Genomic DNA, 24,984 nt, shown 5'->3' on the forward strand with positions numbered 1-24,984 from the left:
ACACAGTTACTTCTCTGATTGGAGGCCTGTGATTAGTGGAGTGTCACGGGTTGGTGCTGGGTTAATTATTTCGTCATTTAAATCAATGACTTAGATGATAATGTAGTTAACTGGATTAGCAACTTTGTGGATGACACCAAGACTGGGGGCAGACTGGACAGCGAGGAGGGCTATGAAAGCTTGCAGTTTCACCTGGACCAGATAGTAAAATGGGCTGAAAAATGGCAGATGCAATTTAATGCAGACAACTGTAAGGTGTTGCACTTTGGATGACAAGGGTGCGGAAGGCTGTAGTCCAGGTTCAGGGCAATGGGAGTAGGCAGGTTAATGGTTTGGCACAGAATAGATGGGCCAAAGGGCCTTTTTCTGTGCTGTAGTATGCTATGACTATGACTATAATGAGATAAAGAGATGGTGATGGATTCGTACTTTAGGATTGAACTGAAATGTGTCAACAGGTGTTTAATTTTTTTCACCCTATTAATGAGAAACCAATGAGGCATGCGTATTGTGTAGAATAACCCGAGCATGAGGATGAAAGTGTGGGTGTTCGGCTGTAAATTGGGAAGGCTTCAGGAGCAGTTAGAGGATGAAAACCAATAATTATAAAACAAATGCAGTTGTTAGTGAGCAGCACTAACGATCCACAATAAAAATAAAGAGGCTGAAAGAGAAGGGAACAGAATATTCTAAAAGCCATTGGGAAATTGAAATACTGAAAAAGCAGTCTCAGATTCAGAGAGAATACATGTCTTTTTATCTACAAAGGCTCAAAGTGGTGAGGGTCAGGAAGATGGTACACAGAAAGGAGCTGGAAGATCTCGAGACCTGGTATCAAGCAAATAGCCTCTCCCTCAATTCCACAAGGTAAAGGAGACAGCAACACACACACCGTGCTGGAGGAACACAGAAGGCCAGGCAGTATCTATGAACAAGTGTAAAATGAAAAGTCCTTCTCGTCTTTTTCTCACTCCCGATGAAGGGTCTTGGCCCAAAACATCAACTGTTCACCCTTTTCCATAGACGTTGCCTAGCCTGCTGGGTTCCTGCAGCGTTTTGTGTGTGTTACTTGGACTTGCAGCATCTGCAGATTTTCTCATGTTAATACGAAGGAGATGGGTATTAACTTCAGAAGAATTTGCATCACTCACACCCCTCTTTACATTAGTGGCACAGCAATGGAAGCTGTGAGCATTTTCAAACTCCTGAGAATGCAAATCTTGCACAACCTCTCATGGTCCTAGAACACATCTTACACAACCAAGAAAGCTCACAGCACCTCTATTTTCTGACTGTGGACATTGAAACTCATACCCTTCTATAGATGCTGCATCACTGCATGGTACGGAAACTGCACTGCAGCAGACAGGAAGCCTCTACAACAGGTAATCAGGACTGCCCAACTCATCATGGCACCAACCTATCCGCCATCAGGGACAGTATATACAGTAAGCTGCAGGAAAAAGGCCAGCAATATCATGAAGGATCCTACCCACCCAGCTCTCGGACTGTTTATCCAATTCCCATCAGGGACAAGGTTATGTAGCAACCACGCTAGGACCCCAGACTCAAAAACAATTACTTTTCCCAAGCAGTAAGATGATGAACACCTCCACCCACCAACCCATCACACCACACTCCTCCTCCACTACTACTTCGTCCATTTCTGTTGGATTTACCTAAAGTATGGACCCTCCTCTACATAGCATCAGTTTAAGTACATTCATTCGAATCAGCTATCTAGTGTATTTATATTTATTCTTTTTATTATTGTGTTTTTATCTTATTACAAACAGAAAATCTGCAGATGCTAGAAATCCAAGCAACACACACAAAATGCAGGAAGAACTCGGCATCTATGGAAAAAGGTTTATCTTATTGTTTTATTTGTGTTGCATCAGATCCAGGGTAATAATTATTTTGTTCTCCTTTACGCTTTTGTACTGCAAGTGACATTAAACAGCCTTGAATGTAGATTAACCTTAGTTAATTGAAGCAGCTATTAAGTACAATCTGGTTGAGTATAAAACGAGTCCTCTAGCACCATGGCAATTGGCAACTGGGAAATTAATCATTACTTTGGAATTTGAAATTGGTATTTTGGGCAATAGATTGGAGGAATAGAGGAGTAATTTGAAATGTCACTTTTACTAACAATGTTTCTTTTTCCAGAATTTTTTAGGATTTGCTTAAGACTTTTGAGATACTGATGTATCAGTTGGCCTGATGGACCCTATGTCTTGAAGTATTTAGCTATTTTCACTTTCCATATATACTACCTGGACTTTTGAGTGCTTCCAGAACTTAATGTTCTAATTTCAGATTTCTAACATCTCATTTTTATTTTCATTTATGAGATAAAAGATACCAGAAGGTCCAGTGAGGAGTATGGTGATAGAAGAAAAGGCATGTGCACCTGTTCAAGTACTTGTTCCAATTGAACAAGTATCAGTGGAATCAGCATATGGAGAGTTAATTTCATCAAGACTATTACAAGGATAGAAATAAACAGCATTTCTGAGGCATCATACACAAAATGCTGGAAGAATTCAGCAGGACAGGCAGCATCTATGGAAAAGAATAAAAGTTGATATTTCTGCATTGACACCCCTTATCAGGACAGGAAAGGAAGGGTGAAGAAGCCAGATTAAGAAGCTGAGGGATGGGAATTGTACAAGCTAGAAGGTGAAAGGTAAAGCAGGTGGGTGGGTGGGGGGTGTAAAGTAAGAAGCTGGGAAGTGATTGATGAAGAAAGTTAAAGGCTGGAGAAGAAGGAATCTGATAGGAGAGGAGGGTGAATCATGGGAGAAAGGGAAGGAAATGGGAGGGGGGAAACCAAGGGAAGGGGATATGCTGATTAGGAAAAGAGAAGAGGCAAGAGGACATCCAGAGTGGGTAAATGAAGAAGGGGGGGAAGGGGAGAATTACTGGCAGTTGGAGAAATCAATGTTCATGCTATTCGGTTGGAAACTGCCCAGGTGGAATATGAGGTGTTGCTCCTCTAACCTGAGAGTGGCTTCATCATGGCAGTAGAAGAGGCAATGGACTGACATGTTGGATTGTAATTAAAATGGTTGACCACTGGGAAATTCTGCTTTTTGTTGGTGGAATGAGGAGGATGTTGTAGAACAGAGGGACTTTGAAGTTCAGGTGCATGAATTCAAAAAAGTGGAGTCACAGGTAGACAGTGTGGTGAAAAAGGCTTTAGGCACGTGCATCTTCATAAAACAAACCACTGAGTGTAGAAACATAGGCTGTACACTTTTCCATAGATCCTGCCTGGCCTGCTGAGTTCCTGCAGCATTTTGTGTGTGTGTTGCTAAGAGCATTGTGTTGAATTTTGTTCACCCTGATATAAGGAAGATTTTACTAAACTGGAAAAGAGTGCAGAAATGATTTACAAGGATTTTGCTGGGAACTCAAGGAACTGAGTTATAGGGAGAGGTTGGACAGGCTAAGACATTTTTTCCATAGACCAAAAGACATTAGAGCAGAATTAGACCATTCAGCCCATTGAGTCTGCTCCGCCATTCCATCATGGCTGATCCCTAATCCCACTCAACCCCATACACCTGCCTTCTCACCATATCCTTTGATGCCTGCATTCCACAGATATATTAATCTCTGGCTAAAAAGAATTCCTCTTTACCTCTGTTCTAAAAGGTCAACCCTCAGTTTTTAGGCATAGGAAACATCCTCTCCACATCCACCCTAGGAGACCTTTCAACATTCGGTGGGTTTCAATAAGGTCTCCTCACATTCTTTAACTTTCAGTGAGTACAGGCCCAAAGCTCCAAACACTCCTCATATGTTAACATCTTCAATCCTGGAATCATCCTTGTGAACCTCCTCCAGACTCTCTCCAATGACAACACATCTTTTCTCAGATGTAGGCTCCATAATTGTTGACAATACTCCAAGTGCAGCCTGACCAGTGTCTTATAAAGGCTCAGCATTATCTCCTTGCTTTTATATTCTATTCTCCTTCAAATAAATGCCACCATTGCATTTGCCTTCTTTACCACAGACTCAACCTTTAAATTAACCTCTAGGAGTCTTGCACGAGGACTCCCACGTCTCTCTGCACCTCTGATGTTTGAACCTTCTCCCCATTTAGATAAAATTCCACACTATTGTTCTTTTTACCAAAATGCATTATCATGCATTTCCCGACATTGTATTCCATCTGCCACCTTTTTGCCCATTAGTCTGACTTGTCTAAGTCCTGCTGCAAACGCATTGCTTCCTCAGCACTACCTACCCCTCCACCTATCTTTGAACCATCTGCAAGCTTTACCACAAAGCCATCAATTCCATTATCCAAATCATTGGCAAATAATGTGAGAAATAACGGTTGCAATATTGACCCCTGAGGAATACCACTAGTCATTGGCAGGCAACAAGAAAAGGTCCCCTTTATTCCCACTTGGTAGCTACTGCCTCCTGCCTGTCAGCCATTCCTCTATCTTTGACAGTATCATTCCTGTAATACCACAGGATTTTATCTTATTAAGTAGCCTCATGTTTGGCACTTTATCAAACTCCTTCTACAAATACAAGTAAATGACATCCACTGCCGCTCCTTTGTCCACCCTGCTTGCTACTTCATTGAAGAATTCTAACAGATTTCTTAAGCAAGATTTCCCTTCACAGAAACCATGCCAACATGGACTTATTTTAACATTAGTCTCCAGGTACCCCACAACCCCATCCTTAATAATAGACTGCAAAACTTTTCCAGTCACTGAAGTTAAGCTAACTAGCCTATGATTTCATTTCTATTGCCTTCCTCCCTTCTTAAAGAGTGGAGAGATATTTGGAATCTTCCAGTCTTCTGGGACCATGCCGGAATCAAGTGATTCATGAAAAATCATGAGCCTTGGCTGCTGTATTTACCAATAATCAGAGATCCCCTTTCTTCAGGCTTTTTCAAGGTACTAGACAGGGCTGCCCTTTAAGTCCTTTATTATTTGATAATGCCCTGGAGACCTTGGCAATTGCTATTCATCATTTACCTAATATATTTGGCATTATTCGTGGGAATGGGACGCATAAAATATCAATATATGCAGATGACCTGTTATTGCATAATTCTAACCCAAAGAAATCTATTCCTGCAGTAATGACTCTACTTGCCCAGTTTAGTAGTTTTTCTGGGTATAAATTGAATCTTGATAAGAGTGTGCTTTTCCCCTTAAATATGCAAATCCTTATTTATAGACAATCACCATTTCGATTGGCTACTGATTATTTCGCTTATTTGGAGGTTAAAATTACTAAGAAGTATAAAGATATATTTAAAGTTAATTTTTTTTCTTTAATTGATCATGTTAAACAACTGTTTACTAAATGGTCCCCTCTGTCCTTGTCTTTGATAGGTAGCATTAATGCTATTAAGATGTTTATTTAACCTAAATATCTGTATCTATTTCAGGCAGTATCAATTTTTATTCCTAAATCTTTTTTTGATACTATTGATTCTAAAATTTCTTCATATATATGGCAATATAGAAATCCCAGGTTAAGTAAGAATTATTGACAGAAATCAAAAAAGGAAGGCAGTTTGGCTTTGCCGAATCTTACATTTTATTATTGGGGAATTAATATTCGATATTTAACATTTTGGACACAACAGTTGGATGAATCTCAATCCCCCTGATGGATGAACCTTGAGCGGGAATCTGTACCGGGGCTTTAATTGGCTTCTATTTTAGGAGCTGTGCTTCCCATTGTATTTACTAAACTGAATATACAAATGATAAATCCAATAGTTAAACATAAAATATGAATATGGTTTCAATTTTGTAAATATCTGGATTGAATAAATTGATCTTGTCAAGCTCTGTTATATCTAAATTTTTTCCAACCTTCTTGAATTGATCAAGCTTTTTTGCTATAGCAGGTTTTTGTGATATATTTATGAATGATTATTTTATGTCTTTTGAACAGTTGTCTAATAAATATACTTTGCCAAGATCACAATTTTTCTGATATTTACAGATTAGAAACTTCCTGAATGCCACTTTACCTACCTTTCCAATATCATATCCAGTTGAACCTGCAGAAACAGTTTTAGGTTTAAACCGCTTTCAGAAGAGTTTAACATCAATTATTTATGATCGAATTATGAAAATACGGCCAGGTTTTTCTGATAAAATTATGAATGAGTGGGAAAGAGAACTTCAAATATCTTTATCTACAGAGAGATGGAAGAAAATTCTTAAACCAGTGAATACTTCTTCAATGTGTGCCAGACATGCTTTGATATAATTTAAGGCAGTTTATAGGGCTCATATGTCCAAGGGTAAGTTAGCACTTTTCTACCATCATATAAACCCTGTTTGTGATAGATGTAATTCTGAAGTAGCTTCTTTGACACATATGTCCTGGTTTTGTCCTCTGTTAAGAAAATATTAGAAAAACATTATTGATAGTATTTCAGTAGATCTGCGTGTTGATTTACAACCTCATCCTATTACTGCAATCTTTGGACTACCAGTGATAGAATCTAGTCATTTATCCTCATCAGCATGTCATTTAATTGTTTTTGTGACATTAATAGCCAGAAGATCCATCTTATTTAAATGGGAAGATTCAAACCCACTTACCACATTTCAATGGTTTTTCCAAACGATAGCATGTCTAAGTTTGGAAAAAAATTAGGAGCAGTACTATGGACCCTCTGTTAAATTTGAAGAAAGTTGCAAGTCATTTATTCAGCATTTTCATATGATGTAAGTTGACCCTTTCTGTATCCTCTTTTCAGCTATATTTTATGTACAGAGGAGTGTAGTTAATGACAAATTATAATTTTAACAGACGAAATATAGCAGCCTAATCATCCTTTGTTTTTTTTTGGATTAGGTTTTTTTAGTTTGGGGGGTTTCTTTTTTTTTGTCTTTTTTTCCTTTTACAATGACCATTTTCATGGTTAATTACTAAGATATTGAGAGGTTGGACTCCATTTGCTGCTTGGAATTTTTGCTTTTACATGTTAACCGTTATTAATGTATTCCTGATCTCTATGTATCAGTACCAATATTGATATGTTTGTTAATTGGAAAGTTAATAAAAATATTGAAACAGAAATGTCTAACATCTGCATTTATTTTTATTTTCATTTATGAGGTAAGAGATATCAGAAGGTCCAGTGTGCTGATTTGATATTTCAGAAGCCTAACTTGTGGTCTCGAACCTAACCTGTTTTCCCAACGTGAATGTAACCAGCACACAGAGAGTGAATTCCTCCAAGTCCATCAGAATGATAAAAGTAAAAGGAATTTCCATTACACATCAGTTAAGATCTTCCTAAATGGGTTACATTTACTTAACATGGAGTAGGGTGACATCACCTGTCTGGATTTACATTTCACTTAAACCTAACAACTTTACACGTGCAAAACTTGTCTCTGCCCTGAATTTTAACTTCAATTGTCTGACCAGATAGAAAGAACAGCCAGGCTCTATGGACAAGACAAACAAGAGTATTGATGAAGCGTCTCAGCCTGAAACACTTTATTCTTTTCCAGTGATGCTGCCTGTCCTGCTATGCTGCTAATTTTTATTAAACTAAATTTTCCAGAATTACCAGTTGATGAACGTTTGGTATTAGATGCACCCAATACTGAAGAGGAAATAAAGAAGGCAATTATTTTGATAAACTCAGGTAAAGCACCCGGTCCAGATGGTTATGTAGCTGAATTTTTTAAAGCCTTTTCAGACTTACTCTCTCCCTGGTAATATAAATTTTTTAAACATGCTTTATTAGTAGGTAAATTACCACAATCCTTTTATGAAGCATCTATTTCCTTAACTCTTAAAAAGATAACGATCCCACTGAAAGTACATCATATAGGCCTGTAGCTTTGTTGAATGTGGATTCTAAAATCTTTTCCAAAATATTAGCAATGAGATTAGAGAAGATCTGCCTGAAATTATTTCTCAGGATTAGATATGATTTCTTCAAAATTGTTATTCACATTTTAACGTTAGGAGGTTAATGAATATTGTATAGACTTCTTATAATTCTTTGGAATGTGCTATTTTGCTTGACGCCGAGAAGGCGGTTGATAGACTTGAATGGGAATATTTATTTAATATATTTAAGAAATTTAGTTTTAGTTCAAAGTTTTTATCTTGGATTTAATGGTTATATCATACACCCTGTGTTGCGTTATTGACCTGTAATCAGAAATCCCCTTTTAATATGAAATAGATGCCACAGCCTTAATGTGAGAGGAGGAATATTTAAAGTCAAGCATTACTTTTACAAGGAGTGGTACATCCCTGGAACTTGCGACTAGGAGCGGTGGTGGAAGCAAATATGATAACAACCTAACAGAAGCATTTAAACATGACATTCAGAGGATGGAGGAATCTAAGATTATTGTTCCTGCCTCAACCATTTCCTCTGACAGCTTGTTTCATTTTCTCAGCACCTTCTGCACAATGGTGCCCCTCAGGTCTCTTCCAAATCATTCCCCTCTCACTCTGAATCTGTGTCTCCAAGATTTAGAACATCAAACAGTAGAGCACAATACAGGCCATTCAGTCCAAGATGTTATATTGATTTTTTATCCTACTGTATAATTAATCTAACCCTTACCTCCTACAGGAACCTTAATTTTTTAGTCATCCATGTGCCTATTTAAGTATTTATTTCTTTCTTTATTCTTTCATCCATTCATTCATTGAATTGCCCATTTATTTATTGATGTATGTATGTATGTTACTGCTTTGGTTACTTTCCACACACAAAGCCATGCTGTCTCCTGCTAATCAGACTGCCTATCCCGACGCTGGTAGATCCTGTACCTCAGAATTCCCTCCAGTCATTTCTCTACTACTGATGTCAGGCTGACTAGTCTCTAGTTCTATGGCTTGTCTTTGCTGCCACTCTTTAAAAATTTAATGATATTAGCCACCGTCCAGTTTTCTGTGGCTAATATTGAAGCAAATACAGTTCGAGTACCCCTTATCTGAAATTCCAAAACCCGAAAACTACCGAAGTCTAAATTATTTTCTGAGCACTGACATGATGTCACAAATGGAAAATTGTGTAAGGTGCTGTGAATATTCCCAGGCAATACACAGGTCACTGCACACCACAGAGAGTTCTGAGAAGTGACCTCATGTATGTAATGAACAAAATTATCGAAAAATAGTAAATCACTGCATTAAGTGAAAAGTTAAGATCCCAATCGTCCCATTTTCCCCCTTAAAGTACTCTTAGTTTTATAGTCAAAGGATACACTCCTCCCTGACATCCTAACCAAAAGTATGCCACCTTTTTCTTAACCATCTCTCTTATCTCTTAGCCAATGTTCTCTAAGTTTGCCAGGCTTTCCCTTCATCCTAACATGAACCTGTGCCCCTGGATTCTTGATATCACCCTTTGAAAAGCTCCCATTTGCCAATCGTTCCTTTCTCTTCAAACTGGGTCACTGAATTGACATCTGCTAGATCCTGTCTAATTCACCCAAAACTAGCCCAGCCACAGTTTAGTATCTTAACCTGTGGACCTGTCCTATCCTTTCTCATCACGATCCGGAAACCAGTTCAAAGTTCCAACTACAAAGTAATTTTATTGTCAAGGTATGTAGGCACGTGTCCCCTTGAGATTCATTTTCTTGCAGCATTTACAGGAAAAAGAAATACAATAGAACTTATCAAAAATTAGGCATAAACAGACAAAGACCAACAAAGAACCAATGTAAAAAAAGACGAACTGTCCAATCAAAATATACTGCGAACAAGAATTGTAAAGAGTCCTTAAATATGAACCTGTGTTGTAGAATCAGTTCAGTCATGGTGATTGAAGTTATCCACAGACTGATGGTTGTAGGGTAATATCTGTTCCTGAACCTGATGGTGTGGGACCTAAGGCTTCTGGACCTTAGGTTCAGAAGAAAAGAGGGCATGGCCTGGATGTTGGGGGTTGTTGGGCCATTTCTTTGATGATGGGTACTGCTTTCTCATGGCGTCACTCCTCATCAATGTATTTAATGGTGGGGAGGGCTTTGTCTGTGATGGACAGGGCTGTGCCCACCTTTCAATTGCTGTTTTCATACCAGGTCATGATGCAATCAGTTTGGGTAATTTCCACTCTGCATCTGTAGCTGTTTGTTAAAGATTTTGGTGACCTGCCAAATCTACACAAACTTCTGAGAAGGTAGCAGCATTTGTCATATCTGTGGTGATAACTCTTACTTGCTAGTCCCAGGTCAGATTCTCTGATATGTTAACAAGGAATATAGAAGTACTGACCCTCTGTACCTCTGTTGCCCTAATGAGGACTGGCTCATGGACCTCCAGTTTCTTTCTCCTGTACTCAATAATTACTTTTTTAGTTTTGCTGATTTTGTGTGAGAGGTTTTTGTTATTGTAATAGAATTATAGTTACGCAAGCTAAAGTCACTCTGACTGCCACTTCAGTTACCTACCCTGACTTATTCGACAGGAGGAGATATAGTATATCACTCTCCTAAGTAGGGTCCTCAGCATACTGACTCAAACTTTCATCTACACTTTTCAGATTCCTTCCCATCCAGGTCCTTAGCTGTGGAGTTAGTCCAGTAAAAGTTAAATCCCCCACTAACAAAACTTATTATTCCTCCAACTATAATGCAGTTCTACAAGAGTGTTTCTAAGTTCTATCCATGTGATTTCACTGCATAATCCCATTAATGTTATCTTTAAGTACCCTGATGTCCTCCTTTTTCATAAAGGTTACAGTGCTTTCCCCCTTACTGGTACTCCTGTCACATCTGTATACTGAATACTGAGCTGCCAGTCCGGCCTTCTCCCAGCTATGTTGCTGTTACCACTGTTAACGTGCCAGCCTTTAGAACCAATCCATGCCCTGACATCATCCCTTAACTGTTGAACCTCCAGCAGTGAAATACTGTAAGTCGCAGTAAGTATTCCTTTCCCTGCCTTTCTCAATTACTGAACTTGCTATCACTGGCTCTGCTTCATCCCATGACTTGCTCCTACTTGTAGTTCAACGGCTTCCCCCCTCACCAATAAAACTTAACTCCTCTCCCCGAGTAGCATTAACGAATTTCCCTGCAAGGATATTGGTGCCGCTTTGATTCAGGTGCAACCTTTTGACTTCTACAGGTTGTGTCTACACCCCGTAGAGTTCCCAGTAATCCAAGAACCGGAATCACTGCCCCCTGCACCAGTTCCTCCACCACAAGTTTAGCTGGCATATCTTCCTATTTCTGTCCTTTGCTAGTACATGGCACCAGTAGTAATCTAGAGATTACTACCTTAAATACCCTGTTTCATAACTTCACACCCAACTCCCTATACTCCTTCTTCAGAATCCTCACCCCTTGTTGAACCCATTATCATTTGGGCTAACATGTAAAAACACCTCTGGCTGTTCACCCTGTTCCTCTAGAATTTTCTACAGCCACTTAGATACATCTTGACTATGTCACCATGGAGACAAAGCACCATCCTAGCATCTCTTCCGCAGCTTCAGAATCTCTTGCCTGTCCTACTCACTACTGAGTCTCATGTCAGTATTGTTTCTGTCTGACAGTGACCTTACCCTCTGAGCCTCAGAGCCAGTTACAGTGCCAAAAGACTTGACCACTGCACCAGCCTCTGTTGTTTTCAACAATATCCGAGGGGACATACGTGTTAGTGAGGGGAATCCTGCACTGACTTCCGACTCCCCTAATTTTTCTTGATGGTCACCCATTTATCTGAAGCCTGAACCTTGAATGCTGCCACTCAGTGAAATGCTCAGATATAAAACTCTCATCTTTCCATTCCTATTACATCAAAATCCAGTTCCACTGCCTTGACGCTGTCTGTCAGGCACTACACTGGTGTGCAATTCCCACAGTTGTACTCATGAGGTTCCTGACTTCACATCACGTATAAGTATTCCACTGCCCTAGCTACCTCCAGCCTGCACTGAATCAAGTACCGATGATGAGCAGCAAAAACTGAATGAGACCTGAGTCCTTTCACCAAGGCCTCAACTCCCCATTCTCCGATCATCTGCTCCAAAAGGTGACTCCACTTCTTCTTGTAAAGTTTAATGGCAGTTGAAAGATCAACACAAGGTGTATTACTACCACCTATTGAGTTGGAATGTGGAGCAAATTCTACCCACCATAAAACTCCAATAATATCAACAAGTCTTTTGCTTTTCAGAAAGTCAAATTTGCACTTCTATACATTACAATGGCAGTGATATCCTAACAAACTTTCAATGTTAAACAGTGTCTGTCCCAAAGATCTCAATTTAGCAATTAGATGTTTCCTTTGCACCTCATAGTATCTGCACTCAAGCAATATCGGCTGCACCTTTTCTTGACAAGTGCACTCCCCACAAATGCCTGTATCACGCATATTAAATCTGAACAAGGAATTAGTTAGCCTTGTATGTCCAATACATATATATATATGTCACTCCTTTTAAACCCCTCTCCCAGTTGAGTTATCTGATTTTATATAAATCCCATTCTTTCTTTTCCTTATCCTACCTTTGTTGCCACAGTTATTGAATAGAATTTATTAATTATGGCTTTTACCTCTCCCTTATGCAAAGGCACCACTATTTTTATAGCCTTCGTTTTAGGTGATTGCTTGGCAAGAGTGTCTGTCACCTCATTTCCTTCAACCCCAACAAGGACAGGAGCCCGTATGATATGTATACACAAGCTTAGACCCTGCAGCCTCAATGGCTGTCCAATCTCAAGAAGAATGTCTGGCCTACAATTTGAAATACCCATCTCAATAGCTGTCAAGTCTGAGATCGAACCAGAGCACAGAAGTACATAATCAAAGCATACTTCTTCGATCCATTGCAAGGTTAAAATGATAGCAACCACCTCAGACATGAATGGTGATATTTCATCTGATAGTTGTTTCTGAATAGTCACCTGAATCTTCGGAACATAAACAGAAACTCCAGAACGACCTGTCACTGGATCCTATGAAGCTTCTGTGTGGATATGTAAGAATCCATAATATCTGGCTTGTAATATTGCCAGACTTCCTGTGCTATGAATAAGCAATCACTTCTCATCTTGATTTTTCCCTGAAGGCCCAAATCAACTGGAAAAGAATAATAATGAAATGAAGTTATTTCTGGGAAAACTTAAAGATGTCGAAACTCAAGTTACTAAACATGAAGAGGAATTGAAGTTAACTAAGCAAAAATTGTCTGGAACTATAACCCGTTTGGAAAAATATCAAAATAAGACTATAGACTGGAAACTAGGTCTCGCCGAAACAATATACGAATCGTTGGATTGCAAGAAGGAGCTGAAAATGGAGACTTAACGTTTTACTTTGGTAAGCTCTTTCATAATCTATTTCCGACTATTTTATCACAGCCGCCTGCTATTGAAAGAGCATATTGAGCGTTTACTTCGAAATTTAAAGATTCAAGCAGACCAAGATTTATTCTGGTTTGTTTTCATCACTTTAAAATTAAAGATCAAATAATGATACAGGCAAGAAAACAAAGAGTTTTCAGATTCAACGAGTCTGAGCCCCGTTTTTAGGAAGATTATCTGAAAGCAGTAATGGAACAAAGATCAAGCTTTGTTTTGGTAATGAAACAAGCATATGATAAGAAACTATTTCCCTCTTTGAGTTACCCGACAAGAATAGAAGTTATTCCTCCTTATTCTTCTCCACACATTTTCTTTGACCCAAAAGCCGCACTGGATTTTTTCAGGCTGTACCTGTCATCGTCACTGATGTTACTACTGAATGAACCATCTGAAAAGCTGTTTAATTATCTGTATATTATTCACATTTCAAAAAGAAGATATATGAAGATATATGAAGGTTATAAAATCTTCATTGAGAGATTAATAAAAGAAGATAAGAAAACCTGCTCATCATTACATCCCATTGGATTTTTTTTGGAAAGAAGATTTACGGTTCAAGTTTGACTGTTTAAGTGGCTAATTAGGTCTTTGACTGAGAAAAGAGGATAAAAGGATTTGTTCCTTTTATCTAATATTTAGATTGATGTTTCTTTTTGTTGTTTCTTAATTTGCTAATTGGTAGTTATTTCCTACTAATAGGGATTCTTTTTATATATATATATCTGGGAGGGTTTAGTTACTTGTGATATTACTAATTAATATTTTTGTAAATTTAATTCAGTTAACTGTTTTTTAATCTGTTTTATTATCGTGTCCTATAACCGAATTTAAAGTTTTCTTAGAGATTTAAAGCTAAACTTAAGATGGCGCTGGTTTTTCCTCTCTAAGAGATTATATTATTTTGGTTCTTTTTTTGTTTAATACATGATGGAATGTAAACACTCTCCTTTGTTGAGACGTTACTGTCTTTCTTGCAAGGTCATTTTATTTTTTTGTGTACTGGCTGGGGGGAGGGAGAGAGGAGACCATCTGAGCGGCCCATGGCTTTGTATTCTATCTTAGTTCGCTTGCCTTTTAAAATCGGCTGGAGCCAATATAGAAAGGATGGTACCCTGGCTTGGGAATATGAAGAAATTAATGAGATTATTATTCCCAAGAATACCTGCCATTGCTGTTCCACTGTCTTTTTTCTGGGATATCCATCCATTTAACTTTGGCCAGCTCCTCCCTCATGGCTCCATAGCTTCCTTTGTTCAACTGCAACACTGACACCTCCGATCTGCCCTTATCCTTCTCAAATTGCAGATAAAAACTTATCATATTATGATCACTACCTCCTAATGGCTCCTTTACTTCAAGATCACTTATCAAATCCTGTTCATTACACAGCCCGAAATCCAGAATAGCCTTGTCCCTGGTCGGTTCTCGTACAAGCTGTTCCAAGAATGCATCCCGTAGGCACTCTGCAAGCTCCCTACCCTGGGGTCCAGCACCAACCTGATTCTCCCAGTTCACCTGCATGTTGAAAGCCCTCATAACTACTGCGACATTACCTTTGCCACATGCCAATGTTAACTCCCTATTCAACTTGCATCCAATATCCATGCTACTGTTTGGGGGCCTGCAGACAACACCCATTAGGGTCTTTTTGCCCTTACTGTTCCTCAGTTCTATCCACACAGACTCTACTTCTCCTGATCCTATGTCCCCCCTTGCAGAGGACTGAATCTCATTCCTCACCAACAGGGCCACCCCACCCCCTCTGCCCACATTTCTGTCCTTACGATAGCACGTATACGCTTGTACATTCATTTCCCAGGTCTGATCTCCCTGCAGCCATGTCTCCGTTATCCCAACAACATCACAGTTACACATTCGCACCTGAGATTCAAGCTCATCTGCCTTATTTCTGACACTTTGTGCATTCACATATAGAATTTATAGCCCATTTCTCCTCTCTCTGTTTAAATCGCTGCCTTTTGTGCTTAACCCAGCTCCCCGAACTCCCATCGGGCTATAAGCGCCTTGAATTTTGTTGTCCTTCCTAAATTTACTTATTCTTTCTGCATATTTTACTCCATGTTCCGTCAGACCATCCCTCTGTACATGTGTCCTCCTTATCACTTGTTCTGCCTCACCTTTCTCTACTACACACTTAATATTCCGGAACAGTGTAGTCCCCACCTGTCCTTTATTATTCATCTCGCTATCCTCTCACGCATTCTGGATCCCTGCCCCCTGCAAATTTAGTTTAAACCCCCCCCCCCCCCCCGAGAAGCACTAGCAAATTTTCCTGCAAGAATGATAGTACCGCTCCAGTTCAGTTGTAAACCGTCCCGTTGGAACAGATCCCACCTTCCCTGGAACAAAGCCCAATTATCTAAAAACCTGAAGCCCTCCTTCCGGCACCATCCTCTCAGCCATGTATTAATCTGTATAATCCTTCTGTTCCTCGCCTCACTCGCACGTGGCACAGGTAGCAATCCTGAGATTGTTACCCTGGAGGTCCTGCCCTTCAGCATTGCACGTAACTCCCTGAACTCACTACGCAGGACCCCCTCACTCATCCTACCCACATCATTGGTCCCTACATGGACCACAACATCTGGGTTCTTGCCTTCCCTCTCGAGAATCACCTGCACCCAATCTGAGATGTCCTGGACCCCCGTACCAGGGAGGCAACATACCATCCGAAACTCCCGATCTTCCCCACAGTATCCAGAACGGTATACTTATTGGTGATGGGAACGGCCACAGGGGTGCTCTGCTCTGTCTGTCTGCTCCCCCCTTTGGGTGGAGACACTTGATTAAATGTCATTGAGGTTGGGAGAAACAGGTCAACATTGAGGACCTAAGTTCATTCAGTTAGAACCAATGGGCAGGCCACGTGTTCCCATGTCCAGTAGCAGAATCAGAGCACACAGAAGCCAAGTATAGATGGTGCAAGGAGCTGAATATGGGATACCAATGAGCAGACTGAGCTAACTACAATCTTGCTCCATTCCGGTCAGCAGTAGGATTATGGCTGTAGCAAACCTACTGACTAAGATCACAGTCTTAGACCATAAGACAGGAGCAGAATTAGGCAATTCAGCCCATCAAGTCTGCTCCGCCATTCCATCATGGCTGATGGCTCTGCCGGATCCCACTCAACCCCATACACCTGCCTTTTGGCCAATGCCTTGATGCCCTGAACAATCACAAATCTGATGTGAGAAGGAGATGTATTTTTGTGGATAGTTGAATCTGAGAAGGAGGCAGCAAAGCCCTTCATGTTTGACTGGGTCAAAGGCTTTCATGAGGTCAGGAAGGCTATCCATATCGTTGTTTCCATTGCTTATAGTTTTCCCAGAGTTTTCACTTGGAGCACACAGTGTCTACTGTTTCCTGAAGGATGGAAACTGCACTGGGATTTGGGGATCAGTTCTTGAGCCATTGGGAGGAAAAGGATCCTGTTAAGAACCAGGTAAGGAGAATCTTGATGATGGCTATCACTCTGGCAACAGCTGGGAGACCTGTTGGCAGTAACGTTGATCGTGTTTCTCTTTTCTTAGAGAGTGGCTGCCAGTCAGGTGGGTCCAGTATAGAATTAAGATCAGTACAGTATCGGAACAGAACTTTCTATTCCTAATGTCTGTATCACTCATGATTCTGAATTAAACTAAATCTCTTTGGCATTTAAAGGTACACATTCCTAAACTCCCTGCATATTCTTGTGTCTTACAGCCTCTTAAATGCTATAATGATATTGACTTCCACTCCTATACATGGGAGCCAGTACCAGGCACCTACCTTTTTCAGTGTCTAATACTTATCCCACACATTGCTTTTAAATCTTCCTCTTCGCACCTTAAATGCATGCCTTCTCATAGAGTCATAAAGTCACTGAGGCATAGAGCCATATAGCACAGATAACGGCTTTTGAGCTGTTTAGTCCACATTGATCTTATATTCTGCCTCGTTCCATCTACCATAGCTCTCTGTACCTCTCTCAAAGTACATTCATTATCAATGGATGTATACATTATACTACCTTGAGATTTATCTCTTTACAGGCAGCCACAAAACAAAAAAACCCAAAGGAACTCATTAAAAAAAACTGTCAAACACCCAATGTGCAAAGCAAAAAAAAAGTCATGTAAACAATAAATGGAAGCAAATAATGCTCTGAACTGAAATCCACAAAGTAAGTCCGTCCATAGATCTTTAGTTCAGCGCAAAGTGAAGACACGAGCTGTAACTGTTGTGTTTGGCTTCCATACATCACATTCACTTTCGGATGGCCTTTGGGAGACACTTTTTCACCTGTGTAGGTCTTTAGCATCACTGTTTTCTCTGTTAGTATCTTAGAAAACAGTCTGTTGTAGTCAGCCTCTGGAATTAGAGACGAGGCTGACTCTGTATCCAGCTCCATTTGCAGTTTTACGCCAGACACATCTATTGTGATCCAGATGATTTTGTGATCTGTTTCAGTTATACTATGCAGTTCTAGGCATGGCAGTTCACCTTTGTCAGACTCTGTGTTGTCAGACTCTGTTTCACATTTGGGTACTTTATGTATTTGCTTAGTTTTGTGTTTGAAATTTTCACTCAGTTATGCTTGTCTGCCTTTCACATGCTATAGGGTCTTATCTGTGACACTTAGTGTAAACTTTTTCTTTGATCCAACAGTCACTTGCATCATGGGAGGATCTGCCACATCAATAAAATATTAGGTTTTTTGCACCATTCAGGGACCTCTTGTGCATTTCACGTTCTAACCTCTTTTTCTTGAATTCTGCTGCTTCCTTTGCTGCAGTCTCTACCAATATTGCAATGGTCAAAGCCCATTCTAAGATCAGGTCTCTTTCTGACAGTAGCCTCATTTGAGTGCTTTGACTATGCAAACCACACACCAGCCTGTCCCTTATTGAATCAGGAAGCCCATCTGCAAAGTCACAGTATTGGGAAAGCTTGCACAGTTCTGCAATCATTTCAGAAATGCTTTCCCCCTTTGTCTGGTTCCTTCTGCAAAATCTAAACTTCACAGCTTGTACCAGCAGTTTAGGGCTCAAGTGATTTTTTAGAATTGTAACAATTTTGTCAAACACCTTGCTGGCTTTTCAGGAGTTACTATGTTGCACAAGAGACTGTACATTTTAACATCCATTAAGCTGGGAAGAGTGTCGGCTTTCTTTTGCTCATCCATGTCAATCGCCTTACACAACAGTTCAACCCTTTTGATATACGAGGGGTGATTGATAAGTTTGTGGCCTAAGCTAGAAGGAGTCAATTTTAGAAAACCTAGCACATTTACTTTTCAACGTAGTCCCCACCTACATTTGCACACACAGTCCAGCAGTCATGGAGCATATGGATCTTGGAACTCCAGAAATTGTCCACAGCATGGGTGATTTATAAGTTTGTGGCCTAAGGTAGGAGGTGATGAGTAATACAGTTCTCGTTACATGCATGTGCAGTTCAACTCTTTGAGTGATTATCCAGAAAGTTTGAAGTTAATAACTTATCTCCTTCTACCTTAGGTCATGAACTTATCAATCAACCCTGGTGAGTTATTAACATCAAACGTTCTGCAATCACTCAAAGAGCTGAGCTGCATGAGCATGTAACGAGAGCTGTATATCCCTCAGATCTATTTTTAATCTTTCTCTTCTCACCATAAACCTATGTTTTCTAGTTTTAGGTCCCAGTCCCTGAGAACAAGACTGACCTCTCATCTTATCTATGCCCCTTGTGTATTTTATAAACCTCTATAAGATCACCCTTCACCCTCCTATGTTTCTGAGAAGTGTCCCAGCCTATCCAGTCTCTCATTATAAGTCAAACCCTCCAGTCCCAGTAACATCCTCAAGAATCTTTACTGCATGCTCTCTAGCTTAATTACATCCTTCTAATATCCTAGTAACCGGAAGTGCACACAGTATTCCAAGTGTGGTCCAACCAGCATCTTGCATGACTGTAACATGATGTCCCAAATCTTGTAATCAATGGCCTTACTAATGAAAGTAAAAGTGTCATATGTCTTCTTCATCAATCTGTCTATCCGTGTTTCTATTTTCAGAGAACTATGTACCTGTTTCCCATTATACAGCACTTTCCAGAGGTGTACAATGGTCTATGTAAGTCCTGCCCTAGTTTAACAAAACAACGTTCAACACCTTTGCCTTGTCAGAGTTAAATTCTAGTTGCCATTCTCTGGCTGTTTTCCCAAGTTGGTCCATATTTATTTTCAATCCTCTTCACTGCTCATACACCACCAATATGAAGATTGTCTGCAAACTTATCAACCATGTTAACAATATTGTCATTCATATCATTAATATAGATAACAAGCACAAGTAGATGCAGCAAAGCCTAGCACAGGATCCTGCAAGGGTTAACTTGCAGGTTGAGTTGGTAGTAAGGAATGCAAAAGGAATATTTGTGTTCATTTCCAGAGGACTAAAATATAAAAGTTAGGATGTAATTCCAAGGTTTTATCGGGCATTGGTCTGACTGCATTTGAAGTACTGTGAGCAGATTTGCCCCTATATCTAGGAAAGGGTGTGTTGACATTGGAGATAATCCAGATGAAGTTTACGAGAATGATCCCCAGATTGAAAGAGTTGTATGAAGAGCATTTGATGGCTCTGGGCCTATACTCGTTGACCTTTAGAAGAAGGAGGACGTATCCCATTGAAACCTTCTGAATATTGAAAAGCCTGGATAGAAAAGATCTGGAGAGGATATTTCTAATAGTGTCAGAGTCTAGCATCAGAGGGCACAACCTCAAAGTATAAAGACATCCCTTTAAAACTGAGATGAGGCCGAGTTTCTTTAGCCAGAGGGGGGATGGGAAATTCATTGCCACAGGCAGCTGTGGAGGCCAATTCATTGGGTATATTTAAAGTAGTGATAGATAGGTTCTTGATTAGTAAGGGCATCAAAGGTTATGGGGAGAAGGTAGGAGAATGGTGTTGAGAGAGAAAATAAATGAACTATGATGTAACAGAAACGATATCTAGAATGTTCTAATTTGGATCCTAGGTTTTATTTTCTTATCATCCAGTGACACTAACTCCAGTAGAACCATAGAACATTACAGCACAGAAACAGGCCTTTTGGCCCTCCTTGGCTGTGTCGAAGCATTTTTCTGCCTAGTCCCACTGAGCTGCACCTGGTCCATATCCCTCCATACACCTCTCATCCATGTACCTGTCCAAGTTTTTCTTAAATGTTAAAAGTGAGCCTGCATTTACCACTTCATCTGGCAGCTCATTCCACACTCCCACCACTCTCTGTGTGAAGAAGCCCCCCCCCACCAATGTTCCCTTTAAACTTTTCCCCCTTCGCACTCAATCCATGTCCTCTGGTTTTTTTCACCCCTAGCCTCAGTGGAAAAAGCCTGCTTGCATTCACTCATATACCCGTCATAATTTTATACACCTCTGTCAAATCACCCCTCATTCTCCTACACTCCAGGGAATAGAGTCCTAACCTATTCAACCTTTCTCTGTAACTCAGTTTCTTAAGAGCTGGCAACATCCTGGTTAACCTTCTCTGTACTTTTTCAATCTTATTAATATCCTTCCTGTAATTTGGTGACCAAAACTGCACACGATCAGACTTGGTCAGATTATTCCCTTAAATCCGTCAGTAATCTTCAATCACTCTTGAACTTTCCTTTTATGTATGGGATATGCCTAACTACAACTCTCCAATCTGTAGCGTAGACCAGCAGTACACCAGCCACAGATCCCCATGTAGTGATAATTGGAATCCAGTTCTTCAGCAGCTGCCTGTGTCTGGGCCTAAGAATTCGCTCCAGCATCCCACCGGCCGTTCGTGCCCTCCCGATAGACTGACTTCCTACCCACATACCTGCCAGTTGGAAAGCCATGATGGAAAATGCTATTTGTTAAGTTTTTTTTCCCCATACTCAAATTTAAGATTGCTAGCACCTGCTTTCTGTAAGGTGGATATGTTCCAAAGCATCCTTAACCATATCCTTTAATTCCTTGGCTTCCATGCAATTTTTCATGGTAAATGCAGGTAAGAATTATTAAATTAAGATCTCACCCATCCTTGGTGGCTCCACATTGACCTTATGATGACCTATTCTCCCACTAGTTACTCTTTGGCATTTAGTATTCTTATGGGAACTCTTAGGATTCTTCTTTATGTTATCTGCCAGATCTACTTCATGATCTCTTTAAGCCCTACTGATATTCCTCATTAGGGAAGTCATCAATCTCTTGTACCTCTCAATGCCTTCACTCGACCCTATATAGCTGCCTATATGTGTCATATTCTTTTATTCATGTCAAGAGCCTTAGTATCAACTGGGGCTCTTTGCCAAATTTGCATTTCTCTCCAATAGGTCCTCATGCTGTCTTGAAGTTTTCATATCTCACTTTTAAAAGCCTTCCACCTGCTAGCTGTCCCTGCAAACAGTCTCTGCTAGTCAACCTTTGCAAGTCCACATCTAATGCCTTCAAATTTACCTTGCCCCAATCTAGGACTAGTGAACCACTCTGAACTTTTATGATCTTAGGATATGCTTTCATAAGCCCCATGAATTTGCCCATCTTAATGTGCTTTAAGATCACCAGCATCTACTTTTAAGTAATGTAGATATTTTCCAAGACATCCTATTCATATCCCTTAATTCCTTAGCTTCTGTGTCCTTTTCCACAGAAAATACAGGTATGAACAATTAACTTAAGACCTCACTTGTCCCTAGTAGCTCAACATACACTGTAGATGACTACATTCGTCCTTATGAGGATTTAAAAACTAATAGAATTATGGTTACCGGTCTGAAGTGATCCCCACTGACACTCCTGTCACTTGGACTGCTTCATTCTCCAACAGAAGGTCCTCCTTTCTCATCAGGCCACTGCCAATTTGGAACGTGCATTTGGTATTTCAGTATCTCCATTATTTTCTGTAGATCTTTCATGAAAACACTTTTTTTCTGTTTTCAGTCACAGTATTTGAGGTATGATCTCACTAAGCTGTGTACAAAACCAGAGAGATTTACCGACATTTGTACACCAGTCATGCAGTAGAGGCTAACATTGTTATGTATCTCCTCAATTGTGTTTCATATCATGTCTCTTCCCTGCACTGCCAGCTGCTAACTGTGATCTAATGATATGACCAATGACCAGTTCTGTTTCTGAGTAAGAATTGAAATGGAGACCAAGTGTTGTGATGCATCACCTCTTTATTTCACAGTGAGAATACATTCCCAGCAAGATGAAAAGCAAAATAATAAGACTCTAAAAACAATTGATTATTAGCTTCCTAAGGGATCTGAAAGCTGTTGTCCTGTTAACAGCAGCAATTGTCCATGAACAGGCCTCTCTCCCAAATGAGTTGATCTGCAGCACCCAGTGTTTCACACATTCTATTCCATTATATTTCAACGGATAGAAAAGTGAATGAGGAAGATGAAGTGGTAACAACTATGATAGTTTATGAATGGTTTAAATACAGTCTCTCAGGTTTAAGCGTTAACTTACAATTTTATATTTCAACCTGGAACCAGCTCTGAGTGAGATCTATAGTCCCGCATTTGACACCTCCAGGATTTCATCCAGCACAACCTCAGTGCTCTGTGCACCCAGCACTTCCCATTTCCAGTCAACTCTTTTCATATTTTTGATTTCTGCTTGGTGAACACACAGAGAATCTGTCCCATTGTGAAGATAGAATGTTACTGTATCTGTGTTCAGAACAATCTCAGTCTCAGTAAGTACTCAAATTATTTAAAGAAGAAAGGGAAATTCTCAGAGTGATCAATTCTGTTTCCCAGAGGAGTCACCCACCCATATACAACTGTGCCGTGTGGAGACTTTGAACAAATATTTCTGCCTTGATAGCTCTTTCTTCAGATTCCCAGGTTTCTCACCAGCAAAGTTTAAATATGGAGTTTCCTATTATTGGCTGAGTAAGTGTTTCTCTCTTACTGTCCAGTGTAGTTTCTCAGCACAACTGGTAGGTCCCTGGATACTGGGAAATTACTTGGAATTCAGAGGGCAGTTAATTATTAACAATATTAAATAGACCAGCAGCCTCCTCTATCTAGAACATTTGGATCTGTCAGTATCAAAGCCGAATGTGTGGTTAAGGTGAGGGTGGAAGACCATGTGATTCCCCGACATATTTCATCCAGGGAGTGACATGGAGACACAGCTCCACAACCAGGACTACTGGGCACTAGACAATCAGTAGGGACCTTAGGTGGGAATAATTCATTAGAATGACTGAATTATTCATCAGAATGATTAGTTGTAATTTGCAGTGAATGCAAAATACAATTAATGAAAGGGAAAGGAATCCACACCTTGGCCCCTTTGTTTGATGATGAGAGGCATTGATCATGTGGATAGTCAGAGGCTTTTTCCCAGGGCTGAAATGGCTAAGGCATTGATCATGTGGATAGTCAGAGGCTTTTTCCCAGGGCTGAAATGGCTAACACAAGAGGGCACAGTTTTAAGATGCTTGGAAGTAGGTACAGAGGAGATGACAGGGGTAAGTTTTTTTTACGCAGAGGGTGGTGAGTGCGTGGAATGGGCTGCCGGCAACAGTGGTGGAGGTGGCTACAAAAGGGTCTTTCTGGAGACTCCTGGATTGGTACATGGAGCTTAGAAAAATAGAGGGCTATGGGTAACCCTAGGTAATTTGTACAGCATAGCTTTGTGGGCCAAAGGGCCTGTATTGTGTGGTAGAGTTTCTATGTTTCTATGTTTCAACTAGTTAATTGTGAGTGAAGTGTGAGTTCCCTGTACTTGCAGGCATCTGGGTGGGAGGTAGGAACTGACAATTGCCATGAGAGCACACAAGGCTTGTTGAAAACTCTAACAATGGCAGACATGCAGAATTAAATCTAATGTGTATAAATCACCCTGAGATATTTTACTTCATTATGCCACTGAAATGCATGTTATTCCAGGAAGGAAACTACTAAAGGTGATAACAGAGTTGAGCACATCTCACTGTTTGAAATCTATAAGTATTAGAGCCTCTGAGAGAACAATTCTGTTTCATTTCTTGAGAAAAGACAGTTTCACGTGTCCAGCTTTGTTGAACCAAGTAATGAAAATACGACTGTGGTCAAAAGAACGGTGGTCCTTTTCCAGTTTCTTCTTGAGTTCATTGGCAAGTCTTCCATAGTCTTCATTTTCCTGCTCAGTCACAAAGTAACTAATTCAGAATAAATATTGAAAAAAAATAGCATTAAATTAAATGAACTCTTTCCTGTTTGCTCAAGTTGCAATTCCCATTCTGGGCTTAGATCACAGTCAGTACCAGACAATAAGAAGCAGAGATCGCTCCCTATTTGGAGGCTCTGAATTCATTTTTTTCTTTCTTTCTCTCCCCCCTCTCCCCCTCTACCCCCTCTCCCCATCATCCTCCCCTGAGACAGATGAACTCCAAGAGTACAATGTTCAAAATCTCCTTCCTGTGTATGACTGCTGCCCTCTGTTGGGAGTTATTTGGTGTAGGACTCGTGACAGGATCCTTTGCTCAAGTGTTGCACAAAGTTTGCATCCTGTGTGTGCTTGGTTATTGCAGTGGTGAGGAAGCCACATTGTGAACACCAAGTGTAGTACACTAGATTGGGAGAAGTGCA

At 40.1% G+C, this 24,984-nt stretch overlaps 1 pseudogene; it reads right to left on the reverse strand.

Annotated features, from left to right (window-relative positions):
* Positions 1-21,006: 21,006 nt before the first annotated feature.
* LOC140732770 (cytochrome b-c1 complex subunit 10 pseudogene) lies at positions 21,007-21,174 on the reverse strand (annotated as a pseudogene).
* Positions 21,175-24,984: the final 3,810 nt, after the last annotated feature.

Source organism: Hemitrygon akajei, chromosome 9 (assembly GCF_048418815.1).
Source record: "Hemitrygon akajei chromosome 9, sHemAka1.3, whole genome shotgun sequence".
NCBI lineage: Eukaryota > Metazoa > Chordata > Chondrichthyes > Myliobatiformes > Dasyatidae > Hemitrygon > Hemitrygon akajei.